General features: G+C 38.1%; 1 protein-coding gene across 2 annotated transcripts in view; it reads right to left on the bottom strand.

Moving 5' to 3' along the window:
- The window catches only part of Pdk1 (Phosphoinositide-dependent kinase 1), a 355,658-nt gene that overhangs the window by 301,034 nt on the left and 38,632 nt on the right, over nt 1-15,992 (bottom strand). The window lies entirely within an intron of this gene.

The following is a 15,992-nucleotide window of genomic DNA, read 5'->3' as shown; positions in this document are numbered from 1 at the left end:
TCTCTCAAACTCAGTTTTATTTCTGCTTTTCTGGAATTCAACCTTCTGACCAAGCCTTATAAATTGTACAGCAGAGCTACAGTAAAACTTTTAAACTTTCATAACTGAGCACTTCTGGTCAACTATTATTTACTTCAGCTGTCTTTCCACATTTCAGGTTTTTGATGGTCTTGATATATTTATTCCTAATTGCATTCCCTATTGAATGTTTTCTACCACTGTACTGTCACTTGTTTCATTTAGCAATCTTTAAAAGTAATCACTTCAGACATCTAGAATATCTTCAGTTTCTCTATCATCTTTATTATTTCTGATTCATTACACAGAAATCTTTCCTTCATTTCTAAGTTTTTTCAATAGCCTTCAGAATATTCTGTCACCTTCCAGATATTTATTTTCTGTGTTCATACCAAAGTCTTCCCATGACTTTGTTTTACACACTGTTTTGCTTTCTTTTGTTGTTCTCTGCATTTTATCAGAACACATACTGTCTTGCCAGGAAAGTTCAATACACTTTCTGAAAAAAAACAACAAAAAAAAAAACGAACAAGCTTGAAATGTTTCAAAGAAGAGACAATAAAGAAAGAGAAAGAAAAATTTGAACTCTGGACAGGTGGTAGATGGCTGTAGTCTTAAGAGATTTAAAGGGAAGTGACAGAATCACTGATGCCAATTCTGATGAACAGGAATCATTGAAATATCTGCAGAAAATGAGAGCAGCAGAAACTAAGTATCTATATGAAGGAAAGGAGTGAATACTGAAGAATTTTTAAGGTGTTTTTATGGATGCAACCCTAATTGTGAGAACAATATTCTATTATGGTTTTTAAACATTTCTTGTTTAAAAAGTTGACAGCTGGAGGCAAATGAAAAATAGAGAAAAATTTGTTTCTGAAATCTGGATTGGAACTCTAGACAGGTGGAGGATGGCTGGTGCTTGTGTCTTAACAGGTTTAAATGGAAGTGATGGAATCATCTGTAAAAAAAGGGGGATGCAGCAGAAACTGAGTATCTATATATGAAAGAAAATAATAAATAGTGAGAAATCTTTAGGCACCTCTTAGGGTACCACCCTAATTGTGAGAACAACATTCTGTGACGATTTTTAAACATTTCTTACAGTGTGCAACTGAACTTAAAGCCATCTAAACTTTAATAAACAGGGAGCACTTACAGAAGACATCTACTTTTTAGGATTTAGCTATAATTCTGACAATTTCTACTTCCATAGCCTGTATGCATATTACAGTCCAGTATTTTTTAATTCCAAAATAATTCCAGTATTTTGTCTGTCTCATGAAAACACCTCCATGAGACAGACAAAATACTGGAATTATTAAACTAGTATATAATTTTATTCCTCAGTTTAGTGTATTTATTCCATTAAAACCACAGGATGAGTTCCACTTTCATTCTTGCAGCAATTTCTCTTGATAAATGTTGAAATTCAGAAGTAAAAAAAAAAACTCTACTCTATGAACCCAACATCAGTTCTAATTAATTCTGATATAAGCTGACCTGCTTTTATTTTTATGTAACTTCTGCCCAGAATGCTGATAACATTTTCAGGATTTATACCAGGTGTTGGTTAGCAATGGTTATCATTTTAATGATTTTGGAGGAGAGTGGAGAAATAATAGTGGCCAATTCAGTAGAGCACTGTCCATGAAAGTATCTGTAGTAGAGGCACAAAGCAGAAACTTAACATCTGTGAGAGAGGGACTGAAGTGGGTTTGTGAGAGAAGGATCGTTATTTTTCCAGACTGCCCTTATATGGATAAAATCAAGCAATATTAAAGAGGGTTTTCATGTGCCGTCCCAAATATGGGAGCGATATTGCATTGCTTAGTGGATTTAGGCTTTGTATAGAATTAGCAGCTGTGCAAAAAAGTACACCAAGTTTTTTGATAGCATAGCTGTAGAAGCTACAGTTGAAATGCGGTTATGCCAGGAAAGATTAAAGTTGGGGATCAGTCCACGAAGAGAAATCCAATCATGTTTCAATATCTCAGTATTATTGAAGGTAAGGAGGAAGGGCTGTGAGCTCCTTCTTGCAAGAGATCACACAGAACTGAGTTTTAGTGTCATTGACGTTTACAAGCTTGACCTTGTCCCACTGGGATAGAGCTAGATCTAGATTCAGGTCCCTGGTTATGGCAGATCTTGAGGATTCTAATACTTCAGCACTAGAAGGTTTCTCGAATAAAAAGGAGGAATGAACTGTACTGTCATCAGCAAAGCAATGGATAGGATTGGAAGTCTGTGAGAGCAGGTCATTTATATACAGAGGAAGAGAGTGGTTGAAAGAACAGAACCCTGAGGTACTCCTGCACTGATGGAGAAATCTGAAGAGAGTAAACTGTCCACCATGACACATAGTGACCAGTGAGAAATTTGGCAATCCAGTTGAAGAGCGAGAAAGGCAGACCAAGACCACAGGATGACAGTTTGATAAGTAGGCCCTTGTGCCAAACTTGATCAAATGCCTCTGAAATGTCGAGGGCAACCATGTGAATGTCTCCAAATTTCACCATGGCCTGAATCCAGAGGTGGGTGGTGAAAGCAAGATCAGCTGTAGATCACAAGTGCTGGAATCCATACTGCTGGTCACTGATTAATTAGTATGTCTCTAGGTGGTTCAAGAGTTGGTTGTTGATGACTTTCCCCCATAATTTTAGAGAGAACAGAAGTGAGAGCAATTGGATGGTAGTTTGTTGGTCTTTTATCATCTTTCTTTGGGATGAGCTAGATGTAGACCTCCTACCATGTTGTAGGGTGGATGACAGCTGAATAGTATAGATTCAAGAGGTGATACAGAATAGGTGTTAGTTCTGGGACACAATTTTTTAACACAATACGTGGAATACCATCAGGACCATGTTTGTGTTCAGATTATTAAGGATCCTTTGGATTTCTTTTTGTTAGAAGACTATGCGAGACATGACAGAAGCCATTCTTGGTGGAGTGGAGGAAACTTTTCCCGGCTCATCTATGCAAGTATTTTTTTTTTTTTTTTTTAATGTTGAGCCCATACACGAAAGGTTGGTTGATTAACCTATAGTACATTAGTACTGTGTATGGGTAGTGGATATGGAAAGGAGAAACTTGTTTACATTTGACTTAAATGACTGTAAATTGTATTCCTTGGGAAACACAACAGGAGGGAGACTGTTCCACAATACAACAGTTGCAAGGATGAAGGAGGAGGAAAAGAAACTTGTTCAGTTTATTTCTAGGTGCGCTGTGAAAGGATGTTGAGCAGCAGCTGCACATTTTCCAACAAGCTTAGTACTGAGTGGAGGAATTATCGATGTTATTTCAGATGAGCATTTCTCATGGAAATATTTGTAGAATATACATATTGCAGAAAGCAAATTTCTATGTGAAAGTGGGGGGGGGGGGTGAGTTGATAAGAGATGGGTCATTAATCAGTCTAATTACTCTCCTCTGTATTGAGTCAAGCATTGAGGAAGCTTTTAGGGTGCCAACCCGATATGTGGGAGCAGTATTTGATACCTAGGCAGATTTGTGATTTGTATAATGCTAACAGCTGATCAGGGATGAAGTAACATCCTAAGCAAAAGAGAAATCCTAGTTGTTTTTTTGAAGTTGAGGATGCAATAGTTGAGATGTGTTTATGCCAGGAGAGGTTTGATGACAGGGTAATTCCAAGAAGAGAAATCTCAAACTGTCTGGAAATTTGAGTATCGTCAAAAAGAATACTGAGAAAAAATGGTTCTTTTTTATGGGAAATAGGACAGAACTGGGTTTTATTAGCAATGAAATTGATGAGGTTATCCGAAACCCATTGGAGGATGGCTTGGAGATCAAAATTGAGGGTGGTGGTGGTGGTGGTTGAGTTGTGTAGGGTAAGGTTTATCAAATAAAAGGGAGAAGTGTAATGTGCTGTCATCTGCAAAACTGTGTATTGGGTTGGAGGTCAACTGAAGTAGGTCATTGATATATCAGGAAGAGGGTTAATGAGAGGACAGGGAACCATTCACCATCACACATAGTGTGCATCCAGACACAAAACTGCCAATCCAACTACAGAAGTCCTGGGACAGACCAAATGGTGGTTTGCTTAGTAAGCCTTTGTGCAAGACCCGGTCAAAAGCTTTGGAGATATTATGTACAACCACTTGAGATTCGCCAAACTTCTCCATGGCATTCGTCCAGATATGAGTGACATACGTGAGCAGATCTGTGATCGGCATCGACGGAATCCATACTGGCGGTCGTTTATTATGGGTGCCTTCAAAGTAGTGGAGGAAGTGAGAATTGATGATTTTTTCCATTACTTTAGGGCGGTAGTTGGAAGGCAGTGACTTGTCGCCCTTCTTGGGAATGGGTTGAATATAGGCCAATTTCCAGGTTGTGGGATAGACTCAAGTGGAGTAGGAGAGAGCATAGTCAGTTCGGTGCACAAACTTTCAGGACAATTGGGGGAACCATCAGGGCCAGGAGACTTTTTTGTGTCTAATTTCAACAGTACTTTTTTGATCTCATCCTGGCAAAAGGATACAGGGGGCATTGTATGTTGGTTATCTGGAATGATCGGGGGACATTTATCCTTGTCAGTTATGCATGCAATGGAAGCAAAGTGTGAAGCCAGAAGAGTGGCTTTTTCTGTGAATGATGATGCAAGAGCCATCTGGGTATGGTAAGGGTGGGCAGAAGTTATGGCCAATTGCTTTAACGAGAGACCAAAAGGCTAGGCTGCCATTTGGACAGGGCGCTAGTTTCCTGCTTTTTTGCTCTTTCGAACTCTGTTTTGTAAGCACTGATTGTTTTTTTTTTTTGCATCTATTTCAGGCTTCAGTATAAGCTCTAGAGGTTCTTGATTTCAGCTAGTTATGGTATGTCTGGTTTTTCATCTGTACAGCCTAGACACACATCTTTTAGGCTTTTAGGGGGGGAACAGCAGTTCAAAGTAGTGTGTGGAATTTATGTTTCTATGCCATTGAGGATTACTTTGGTGAAAAGTTCGGTGCATATGTTTGGATTGGAAGGGCAGAAACAATAGTCCAACCATGGGATTGTGGCACAGATGTTGTGGAGGCTGTCCCACTTGGCACTATTATAATGCCAAGCTACTCTCTTGTTTGGGAGTGTCTGTATAAGCATGGTTGCACCACAATCTAGTGCTCAGAATTACCTAGGGGAGCCCACTACTTTCACTGTGTATTTGGAGGGATCATTGGTGAGGAAGAGATCTAGGGTGTTTTGGGAGTGGTTCGAGTTATCTGTATTCTGGTTGGCATCTGAACAAGTTGTGTTTGGTCGTTAGTGATGACAAATGTTTCAGCATCTCTGCCTTCAAGATCTGTGCAACTGGAGGAGGAAAGCCAGCTGGTGTTGTGAACATTAAAATCTCCTAGGAGAGTTGTGTTTGTCAGAGTGTCACAAGTCACTTTTATGACGTGTGGAAAGTTCATTCCATCCTGTCTTTTATTTATGGGCCTGAAAGGAAGTCACCTGATGATATTTTTAGAATCAATGCTGCATTCTTCTGCTAGTTTGTTGATGTACTGTTTTAATGATTTTCCATTGGAAAGTTCAAAATAAAAGCATTGAATTTTTTGTTTCTGGCCTCCATCGAGTAGTACACTACACCACTGATGCGATTAGGTCACGGAGTTCATTCATGAGCAAAGGTGAGCTTGTGTTGTGCTGGTCGTCAATTTGTTCGAGCTTATCTTCCACTGCACGTATTTTGGAGGGAAAAGTTTTGTTCATAGCACTGAAGTGCTGTTCGAGGTTTTCAGCACGTTTACCTATGTTGTTTTACCAAAGGGAGGCACAGCAAACAGAAAAACAGCTGGCTGAGTTCGATTAATAGCTTTTGCGCTGATTCATCTATTTTGGCGCAGAAAGCATGCAGCCAGTGGAAACAGAACTCGCAGAATATACTTTTTTTTATCTGTTACACCAGTTTTACAGCTGCAGAACACAGTGAGTTTGTCAGCGGCGATCGACAGCAGCACTGTGCTGGTGAGACACAGGGTGCTTGTTTGCCATTGCCATTTGTTGCCACCATGTTTGCTGCGTACAGTAGGCATAATGGCCATTACATGTGGCTGATTTAAAATTGGAAAGATAGCTGGTTTAATGCACTATAAGTACTTACAGGTTGTACAGAACTAATCTGCTCCTCAGTACTCACTGTTAAGATTTCCGTTTGATTAATTTTGATGAAAAACACTCACAATAATGATAAAAATGTGGGAGCACAAGTTTAGAGTGGCTTATTCACCGACGCCACCTGGTAGTACCTGAAATTGGAAGAGAAGAGTGATAACTAAGTTGGCCTTGTCTTTAGTTTAGATAACTACAGTACCATTGGGATTGAGAGTGGTGGAAACCTGGGTGGGCAGAAGTTGTGCCCAATGATCTTGACAAGCGACCAGAAGGAGCAACTGGCATTTGGGCAGGAGGTGAATTTGCAGCATTTGGCCCTTTCTAAGTCTGACTTGGACTTATGATAATTCTTTTGCAACTATTGCAAGCTGCAGTATAGGCAGAGTGGGCAGCTAGAATTTTGGTCTTGGGCCATGGTGAGCAGAGTTTTTTCTTTTACAGCATAGGCACATTTTTTTGAGAATTAAGGCTTTGATGGTGGCTGAGAATTTGAAGTGAAATAAGGGATGAAAGCATTCATTCCTGTGAGGATGATTTCTTTTATCTGGTCTGATTATGTATTTGGATCAGAAGAACTGATACAGTAGTCGGACCATGGGAAGGAGGAATAGAAGTCATGGAGGTCCTCCCAGTTGGCACCCTTGTAGTTCCAATGGACATAAGACTGTGAACCGGTGGGTAAAGGTTATTCTGTGGCAAAAGAGACCTGTATGAGGTTGTGGTCTGAGTTATCAAGTGGAGAACCGACAACTACAGTATACCTGGAAGGAGAGCTTGTTAGGAAGAGGCCAAGTGTGTTGGCAAACTGAAAGGGATTGTCAGGTATTCTGGTAGGAAGACTGATGATCTCAGGTCACTGCTGATGGCAAACATCTCAGCATCCCTGCCTGCTTGATCAGTGAAACTGGAGAAGGGAAACCAATATGAGTTGTGGACATTGAAGTCCCCAGGAAGGATGATCTCACTATTGGGGTATTTCAACTGCAGAAAGTTGGGCTTTAAAGAGAGATAGTTGAAGAGGTCAGAGTGGTTGACAGAGTTTGGAGAGCGATAGAGGAAGCATATGAAAAGGGCAGGCTGCTTTGGTAGAGAAATTCTGAGCCAGAATAGATCAAACAGTGGGGATTCAAGGATATGCAGTCTCTGGCATGGTATGTCAGTTATGATAAATACACAAGTGCCACCCTTGTGGAAAGATCTGTGTATTGTGTAGTTTGGGCAGTTGAGGTTGCCAGTTGGATTTTTGATAGGAATAGTTCTGGTTTAGATGACTGCAGGTCATGATGTACATTGTTTATATGTTGTTGGTGGGTTGTTTGGTTGGATTTTTTTTTTTTGTTTGTTTTTTATGTTTTTTTTTAAACTATTTTTTGTGGGAGAATTTTTGAGATCTTCAGTGAAATCCCATTTCTTATGGTTGTGGTACACTCTGTTTGGTGAGGAAGAGATAAAGAAGAAGTGGGGAATGCAGTGAGGTGACAGACTTGCAAACATACTGCTTACACAGAGGGGACTCAGTCTCCTGTCCATGTATGACCTCGACAGTTCCCTCTGCAGTCACAGTATTTGGTTTCCCTCCAGTCATGAAACGGCATGGTTGCAGGATTTGACGTTAGCTGATTGAAAAGCCTCCAGATTCATTACTAATTAGTTCAGTCATGTGTGCTAACCAGCATAGCCTGCAGAACCATTTTATTGCTGTACCCTTCAATGGGAGAGGGGCCCTGCAGTGAGATTGGTATGTCATTGAGGGTATCATAGGAAGAGTGCTGCAGGGTGATATTATAGGATGATATATGTCTTATTATAGGAGGATATCCTATAATAAGACAATCATTTTTTTTTAAATATATTCTTCATGATGACTGTTTTCTCATCATTTGGTATTATCTCATAAGCCCAGATCAAATTTGGGTAAATTTAACAATATCCTCTAAGTCTCAGCTACAATAAATTTTGAGAGAGCATTATATTTCTGAAAAACTTAAAGTGGACACAACTCGTGTAAGTCTTTGGCTCTGATTCCCCTTTTTACCTTTCTGTACATATTCTCTATCATACTTTGGGCCATTCTAACATCAACAATTATCTATTGGTTCATGTAAGAATAAGATCCAATAGTCTGGCAAAAGTAGTGGTGTCCTGCTGGGTTGAGATCAGGATTCTGTTCAGGCCAGTCATGTTTTCCACATTATTCTCAAATCAGGTCAAAGTAGCATCTATAATATCACATGATGCATTATTATAGTGAAAAATATGATTTTATTCTGTAAAACTGGCACAATTCACAGGTATCAAATACCCATCACCATTCACATTCCAGGCCCAACAACCAATCATCTTACCTCAAACAAGGAGAAACTACTCTATGCCATTACATCCTTAACTTCAGCATGGTGAAATGCTATTTCCTATTCTCAATTTGTATCACATTCTAAAAATCATAAACCCAACTTGAAACATACCAAATATGTTTCAAGTTGGGTTTATGATTTTTGAGAGGAAAGATAGAACTCTGAGGGAAAACATGAGACTGACAAACTCAGTGCTGGAAATTTAGTGAGGGGGGTAAAAAGCAGAAGATGAGCTGCATGACTTGTCGTCCAGTGAAACCAATATATATAATTCAAGATTCTTCCCCTCCCAGCCTTGTATAGACTAGGCAATATTTTTAAATAAGAACAAAAAAAAGACCAAAATGCAAAATTGACAGTAAAACACGTTTAGACGTGGTGATTAATTCCATTGGAATAAGCAACAAAAACGTTGTACTGAAATAGTAGGGCATTGGTGTGCAATAAACAAGCAATACAAAGAAACAAAAAAACATAAACATAACAATCAGTTAACCTATTACTAAGGCAAGTGATGTGAAGTTATTAGCTTCTATATACAGTGAACACAAACTTTGTTTGCTTACACTTGGATAAAGGATTAAACCAAGTATATGATTTCTTGGTATCTTTAATTTGTATTTAATCTATTACAGTATGTACTACATAATAAAAAGATCATATCAAACAGATAATTAATCATGTTTGATATTTACATAGGATGATAATCACCCACACTTACAAGATGGAGTAGCAATTGTTCTGATTTAAATTTGGACAGTGTAACTGGATATCTCAACTTCTTTAAAAAGACATAGGTAAACCTGTTTCTACAGAGAAAGCGAGCATCACTCCAGAGGATACCATGTGTGGTTTTAATACCTGGTTATACAAAACTCCATTTTTGCAGTTTTATGGTACTCAGTGTAGCAATGATATTCACTAATCCCTTTTTGAACAGATCAGACAGTCTTCCCAAACTATGTTATATCACACTCGTAAGAAATCCAGTAAATGCTGGCTAGAGACAGATGCAAGAGTTTATCTTTTGATATACAAGAGATGAGAAATTTTATTCACTGGAAAATATGTAGATATCAGGTGAAACTTCTTCAGGATTCTTCATAATAGATTGTAGCATTAGATTCCATAATAATTTGGCTGCAAAAAAACTCTTGTTGTAAGGATGAAGGAGAAAAAGTAATCTGTTCATTAAGGTTTTGATAATACCCGTTTTCTGGGAGGCACAATGCAAAAAATTAGCTGTATGTATATGCCAGTAAAGGCAGGTTTCTGATATACCTGGTAGACAATGTAATAAAGCAGCTCTGGCTAATTTGTCCAAGAAGATTAAACTTCAAGAACTTTCCTTTTCCATAGTAAATGGGATATGTGGATGTAGACTTTTCTTTCTTTTAAGGTTACATGGTGGTCAGCATTCATAGTGAAGAATTTATGGAGACACAACACGCATGTTAGAATAATTACTTTACTTAACATTAAGCAAGTAAACAAGAAATTGTTTAATGTAGTTTGGTTTTTTTTTTCCCACCAGAGGTCATGCTAGCATAAATGATTAACAAACATTTAGATTCATTTTGCTTTTGTATACTGCAGTGGCATATTATTATTAAGAGAGACCTCCAGGAAGTCAGGGAGGGACTCATCGAGGGAGGCCACATACTACACGCACCATCTATCATACTTATTCTTGAATTCATTCAAACTGCTTGCATTCACAACATCCAATGGCAATACATTCCAATCACACACCACCCTATCAGAGAAAAATCTAGCCCTCACCCCCTTCTTAGCGTCATTCATTCTCAGCAGGGTAATGAATGCCACAATTTATGGAGAGTAGGGAAAGGACAAGAGGACATCCAAGGATTCTCTCTTGTCCTTTCCCCACCTTCCAAAACTGAAATTCTGTATGACTCTTTCAGAAGTTTGTAAGTCTCAATCATATCATCCCTCTTTTTCCTGTTTGCTGGTGTCTGCATTCTACAAATTCTCAATCTGTCTTCATAATCAGTATCCCACAATCCTAATATCAATTTTAACACTCTCCTTTGTACTCTCTCTCTCTCTCTTTCTCTCTCTCTCCAATATATCAGAATCACAATGGAAACCAGGAGACCAGACCTGCACACAATAGTCCAAGTGAGGTTTTATCAAGGCCTTGTAAAGAGGTAAAATGACATCCTTATCTTTACATGTGAACACATTCGTTTCAGCATTGCAATTATCATTTGAGTTGTATTTGCAATCTTTGCTACATGGCCCCTGACTTTAACTTCCTATCTACCAACAATCCAAGATCCCAAGCATCAGTTTCTTCAAGCATAATCCCACCAATATAATGACATTGGATATCTAATCATGCTGAAGTGAATGACTTTACGTTTCTTGACATACAACTGACATCTAATTTCCCATGCTCACAATCACGGCCTATTCAAATCATTCTGCAAGTAACTGCATATCAGCAGCATTCCTGATTACAATACCTATCTTTGCATCATCAGCAAGTAGCTGTATGTCACTTGTCAAATCCTTCCTAATACCATTAATGTACAGACTGAATAACAGTGGACTAAGCACTGATCCTTCTAGAACACCACTGGTTACCTTAAATCTTGCAGACTCACACCCCCCCCATATACCACTTTTTGATATTTGTCAGTCAGCCATCCACTTCTTCATGCTAATATTCTATAATCTAAACCCATATTCTCCAATTTATGCAACAGTCTACCATGCTGTATTCTTTCCAAAGCCTTAGCAAAATCCAAAAGTATCATGGTGTATCCATTCCCCTTGTCAAGTTGAACAAGTTACTAAAACATAACCTTCCCTTAGTAAACCCATGTTGCTCACTGCAAAGTACAGATCCACTGTCAATCCATTTCTGAATGCGAGCCCTAACCAATTTTTCAAAAATCTTCACCACCACTCCTGAGATACTAATTGGTCAAAAGTTGAATGCATCGGTCTTTGCACCACCCTTGTGCAATGGAATTACCATACATTCTTTCCATTCCTGTGCAATCTATCCTGTTCTGAGACACATATTAAACAGCCTGATCAAAGGAATAGCCAGTTCAGCTGAACACTCTTTTAGCACGTGCCGATATCCCATCAGTCCCTATTGCTAAATTCTTATTCAGTTTGTGAACAGGTCTAATACCATGTCCTCATACACCTGTTTCTTCACCCAGTGAAGAGGTAGCAGTGAGTTCAATGTTGTGTACACTAGATTACCTTTTAACATAATGGACAGTCATTAACTGAACAACCACTTCTGCATCTGTAACCCTCATGCCACCTGAATTTATAAGAGTTATTCTTTCATATTCATTCTTGCTTTTATTTGCAGAATATCGATAGAAATCTTGTGGATTGTCTTTAGCATGCAGAGTCAGTTTCTTTTTACAACAGTTGTGACAATTCTAGCCTGCTGCTTATAATTTTCATAATGCACATCATCATTATTATTATTTGACACCTCCAGGGAGTCCAACGACTCATCGACAGAGAGTGTGCCAACAGCATCGAACACTTGATCCTCTTCCAACTACTAACCATGCTCAAACTTATGCACAGAGTATTCCTTCCACATCATCCTTTTCTTATGAATCTCTTGCTTAATAAGATTACACAGACATTTGACTCCTACCCTATTTCTTCTTCGAACTCTTGGAACATCCTGATATCGCATTATTCAAGTGTTGTTTCAATGCTTCCCATGCAATGTCGATACTCTTTCTATCCAGCAACTAATCCCATTCCACTGAACTCAGTATACTCCTCAGTTGATCATAATTTCCTGCTTGGTAACTCGCAAGTAACCTTTTCTGAATGGAACATTCATAAACTTAGTCACTTCCCAAGTGAGTACTGCATGATCACTGTCACCAACAGGAGACAGAATAGTTATGTCTTTAACTGAAATGCCCTCTGACACTATAATCAAATCTAACACTCTTTGACCTCTAGTTCATTCTGTCACATGTTGCTTGAGGAAATTGTCCTGCAATAGCTCAATAAATGCATTTTCATTCTTCTCATGAGATTCAACTGCTGCCTAATCAATATTTGGATTATTAAAGTCTCCCATTATGATTACTCTTTCCACGTTCATCTTTTCTATTTGGTGATGCATTTCATCATCACTAGAAACCGATTCATCAGGTCTGTAACAACACCCCACTATGTAATTGATATTGTTAGATTCCACCTCACACCTGGCTTCAAACTCACTGCCACATGAAATACTATTGGTAGCAGTACTACAATCATAGTTCTCAACTCTAATTGGATTCAATTCATCTGATATCATTAGCAGCAAGCCCCATCTTCTCCTATCCTTCCTAAAAATAGTGTACCCTTTACACTCAATACCAGGTAGTATGTCTGATTCTGTTAGCCAGGTCTCACTAATGCCTACAATGCGAGGTCCCGACACACTGACTAAGGGAAAAAAACTCTATCCCTTTGTTTCTGATACTCCTAGGATTCATGTACAGACATAATAATCTAACTGCATGTTCTTTTGTATACTCTTATCTGAAGTCTGCATGACACAGTTGGACAACTTGCAGATCTCTATTCTTCTGTAATGCCTTATACACGTAGATATCTTCGCACATGTTTGATGGGTTCAAACCGGAAGAACACAAAGTTGAAATTGTTTTCTGCTTGTCAATATTTCCATGAAAAGTCCATTCCTTCATTAACACACTTATATAACATTGTCTCCCCATGTGGCGGCCGGGGAATAAGAATAGCACCACTGTAGTCCATGCATGTCGTACGAAATGACTAAAATAGATACCCAGTGCCTAGGGATATAGCTGGGTCATCCTGTCTTCGGGTGTCATAAATATGGAAGCCTGGTTTTCCAAATTGGGGGTTGGGCATGGGGCTGATGACCCCACCATGGGAAAAAAAAACTTGTTATGAAATCTAAAGAGATAACTGCTGAATGGACTAAATGGCGACAAAATGGCAAATGTCTCAAGGTACTTTCGTTTTACCGATCTGGAGCAACTGGATAAATACAAGATACTTGTTATGGCTATACAAGAAATGAGATGGACATGAGAAGGGATAATGGAAAAGAAAAATCATATTATTTTTTTATAGCTGCCAAAAGAAAGATCATATGTTTGGAACAGGTTTCATTCTAAACAAGAGGATAAAACATCTTATCATGGACTTCAAAGCAAACTCAACTTGAATGTGTGGGTTACGAAATAAAGGACAGTTTTTTAAACTACGGTTTTTATCTGTGTACATGCAAAACAAAAGAAAAGAATGATGCTGAAAAAGAGTTGTTTTATGATTTATTAGTTAAGATCCAAAAAAGAATGTAAAAATTAGTATAGGTGATTTAAATGGGAAATATAGTTAACATAATGAGACTACTGATAATGGGACTAGATTGATCAACTTAACTTCTTCAAGAAATATGGTTATTGGTAGTACAATGTTTGATCATAAAGATATTCATAAAATGACCTGGAAGTCTCCTAATGGAGACTTTAACCAAAATGATCAGCTTTTAATAGATGCAAGGCACCCATCCAATTTGATGGATGTTAGAACCTACAGAGGAGCAAATACTGATTCCGATCACTATTTGATTATATCCAAGATTAGAAGCAGAATATCTGATGCAAGGAAGATATATAGGTTCCATGCCAGAAAGTTTAATAAGGAAGATTGAAGGAATTAGAAGTTAAAGCCAAATATGGGGAGAGAACCGGTGAAAACCTATCTGGTCTAATCATTGGTGAGAGTGTTAATGAAGCTTGTGATGTTCTTAGGGATGTCAGAGTGACAACAGCAGACAGTATTAGGAAAATTCAGTAGAGTTAAGTATAACCATTGGTTTGATATAGAATGTGAACAGGTGACTGTATTAAAAAATGAGGCATATAAACAAATGCAGCAAAGCAACCACACTCGTAAAGCTGTGGAAGAATATCGTTTGGCTAGAAAAGAAGAAAAACAAGTGCATAAGAATAGAAAGAAGAAATACTATGAGGATGAACTTAAGGAACTGGAACATCTCAAGAGTATGAATGAAAGTAGATCTTTCTATCAAAGTTAAACAGTAGTCGGAAAGATTTCCAGCCTAGAACAATGTTATGTAGGGATAAGGAAGGTATAATTTTGAGTGGGAATGAAATGATACTAGGAAGATGGGCAGAGCATTTCCATGAGCTATTGAATTCAAATACATTTGGTCAATTAAATGATATGAAACAGAGCCAAGATCTAGAAGCAGTTGAATTAGTACCAATAGATCTGAACAAAAATGGATTAATTATTCCAACAATGTGGAGGAGACCCATATAGCAACCAGGAAAACCCCACATAGAAGAAAATCTCAATATGAAATGACTGTAGAAAATGTTTAATCTCATCTCATCTTCCTTTTACCCTCTTTTACCTTGTGGTGACAAGGATTTATTAATAATCAGACCTCAAACCGTTCTTAGGATAAAGTGGTCAGCCCTACACCCCGGTGTATCCCATGTCCGTAGCGTTGAGTTCTCAAGGCCAGTTTGCCTGCTTTGCAGGATGAAAACCCCCAGGATAAACTGGGGAAAAAACCCTACTGTCCACGCCCAAGAAAGGCTAACTTGTCTATGGCTGAGGAAGATCCTTCAGTTCCTCATGTCTCCGATGGGAATCGAACCTAGGACACTCCTTCCCCAGGCATATGGTTGTGAAGTTCACAGCCACTAGGCTAACCACACAGGCCAAAAATTTTTTAAAAAAAAGTCTAATGTTTAATGTAATTCCGGTTTCTTATTTTCTTTCACCAGACGTCAGGCTAGGATAAATGATTAACAAACATTTAGATTCATTTTACTTTTGTATGGTGCAGCAGTATGTAGCTTGTATATTGTACATATGTATTTTTTCCTGATGATGACCTCAATACAGAGGTCAAAACAAAACTCCATTGATTATTACTTGCTTAATGTTAAGCAATTATTCTAACTCATTAGGGGCTCCATAAATTCTTCACTATGAGTGGATGTAGACTACTGACGTGGTGTAGGAATTTGACAAATTGTTTTTAGAATGAGGCCAAATGGCAAATACATCATCTATGTAGCAGACCTAGGTGGAGGATTTAAGGATAAATAATGAAAAACAACATATCATTCAGATGGTTAAAATAACAATAAGCAATGGGTGAAGTAAAACTCCATCTTGGTTGTACCCTTACAATTGGTTTACAGATGTTATTTTTCAAGCTATAAATTGGAATGATTATCTATATATCTGTAAAGTATGAGAGATTCTCATTCTATGGAAATATCAAAAATGATCAATTACAAATTTAATTCAAGCATGAGGAACTTGCCATATTCTACTTCTTTAAACTACCTGCTTGTTCAACACACTGATGATGTACCATTAATTTCAGTTTGAAATTTCTCTTACTAATATAAATAAAGAATAAGAATTGTCTAATTTTTTTTTATTCTCAATTAC

Source organism: Typopeltis vanoorti, chromosome 9, assembly GCF_054136105.1.
Source record: "Typopeltis vanoorti isolate ZY-2024b chromosome 9, IOZ_Tvanoo_1.0, whole genome shotgun sequence".
In the NCBI taxonomy this organism is placed as follows: Eukaryota; Metazoa; Arthropoda; class Arachnida; order Uropygi; family Thelyphonidae; genus Typopeltis; species Typopeltis vanoorti.
Note: the sequence above shows the minus strand (reverse complement) of the source record. Positions and strands in the feature narration are given on the sequence as shown.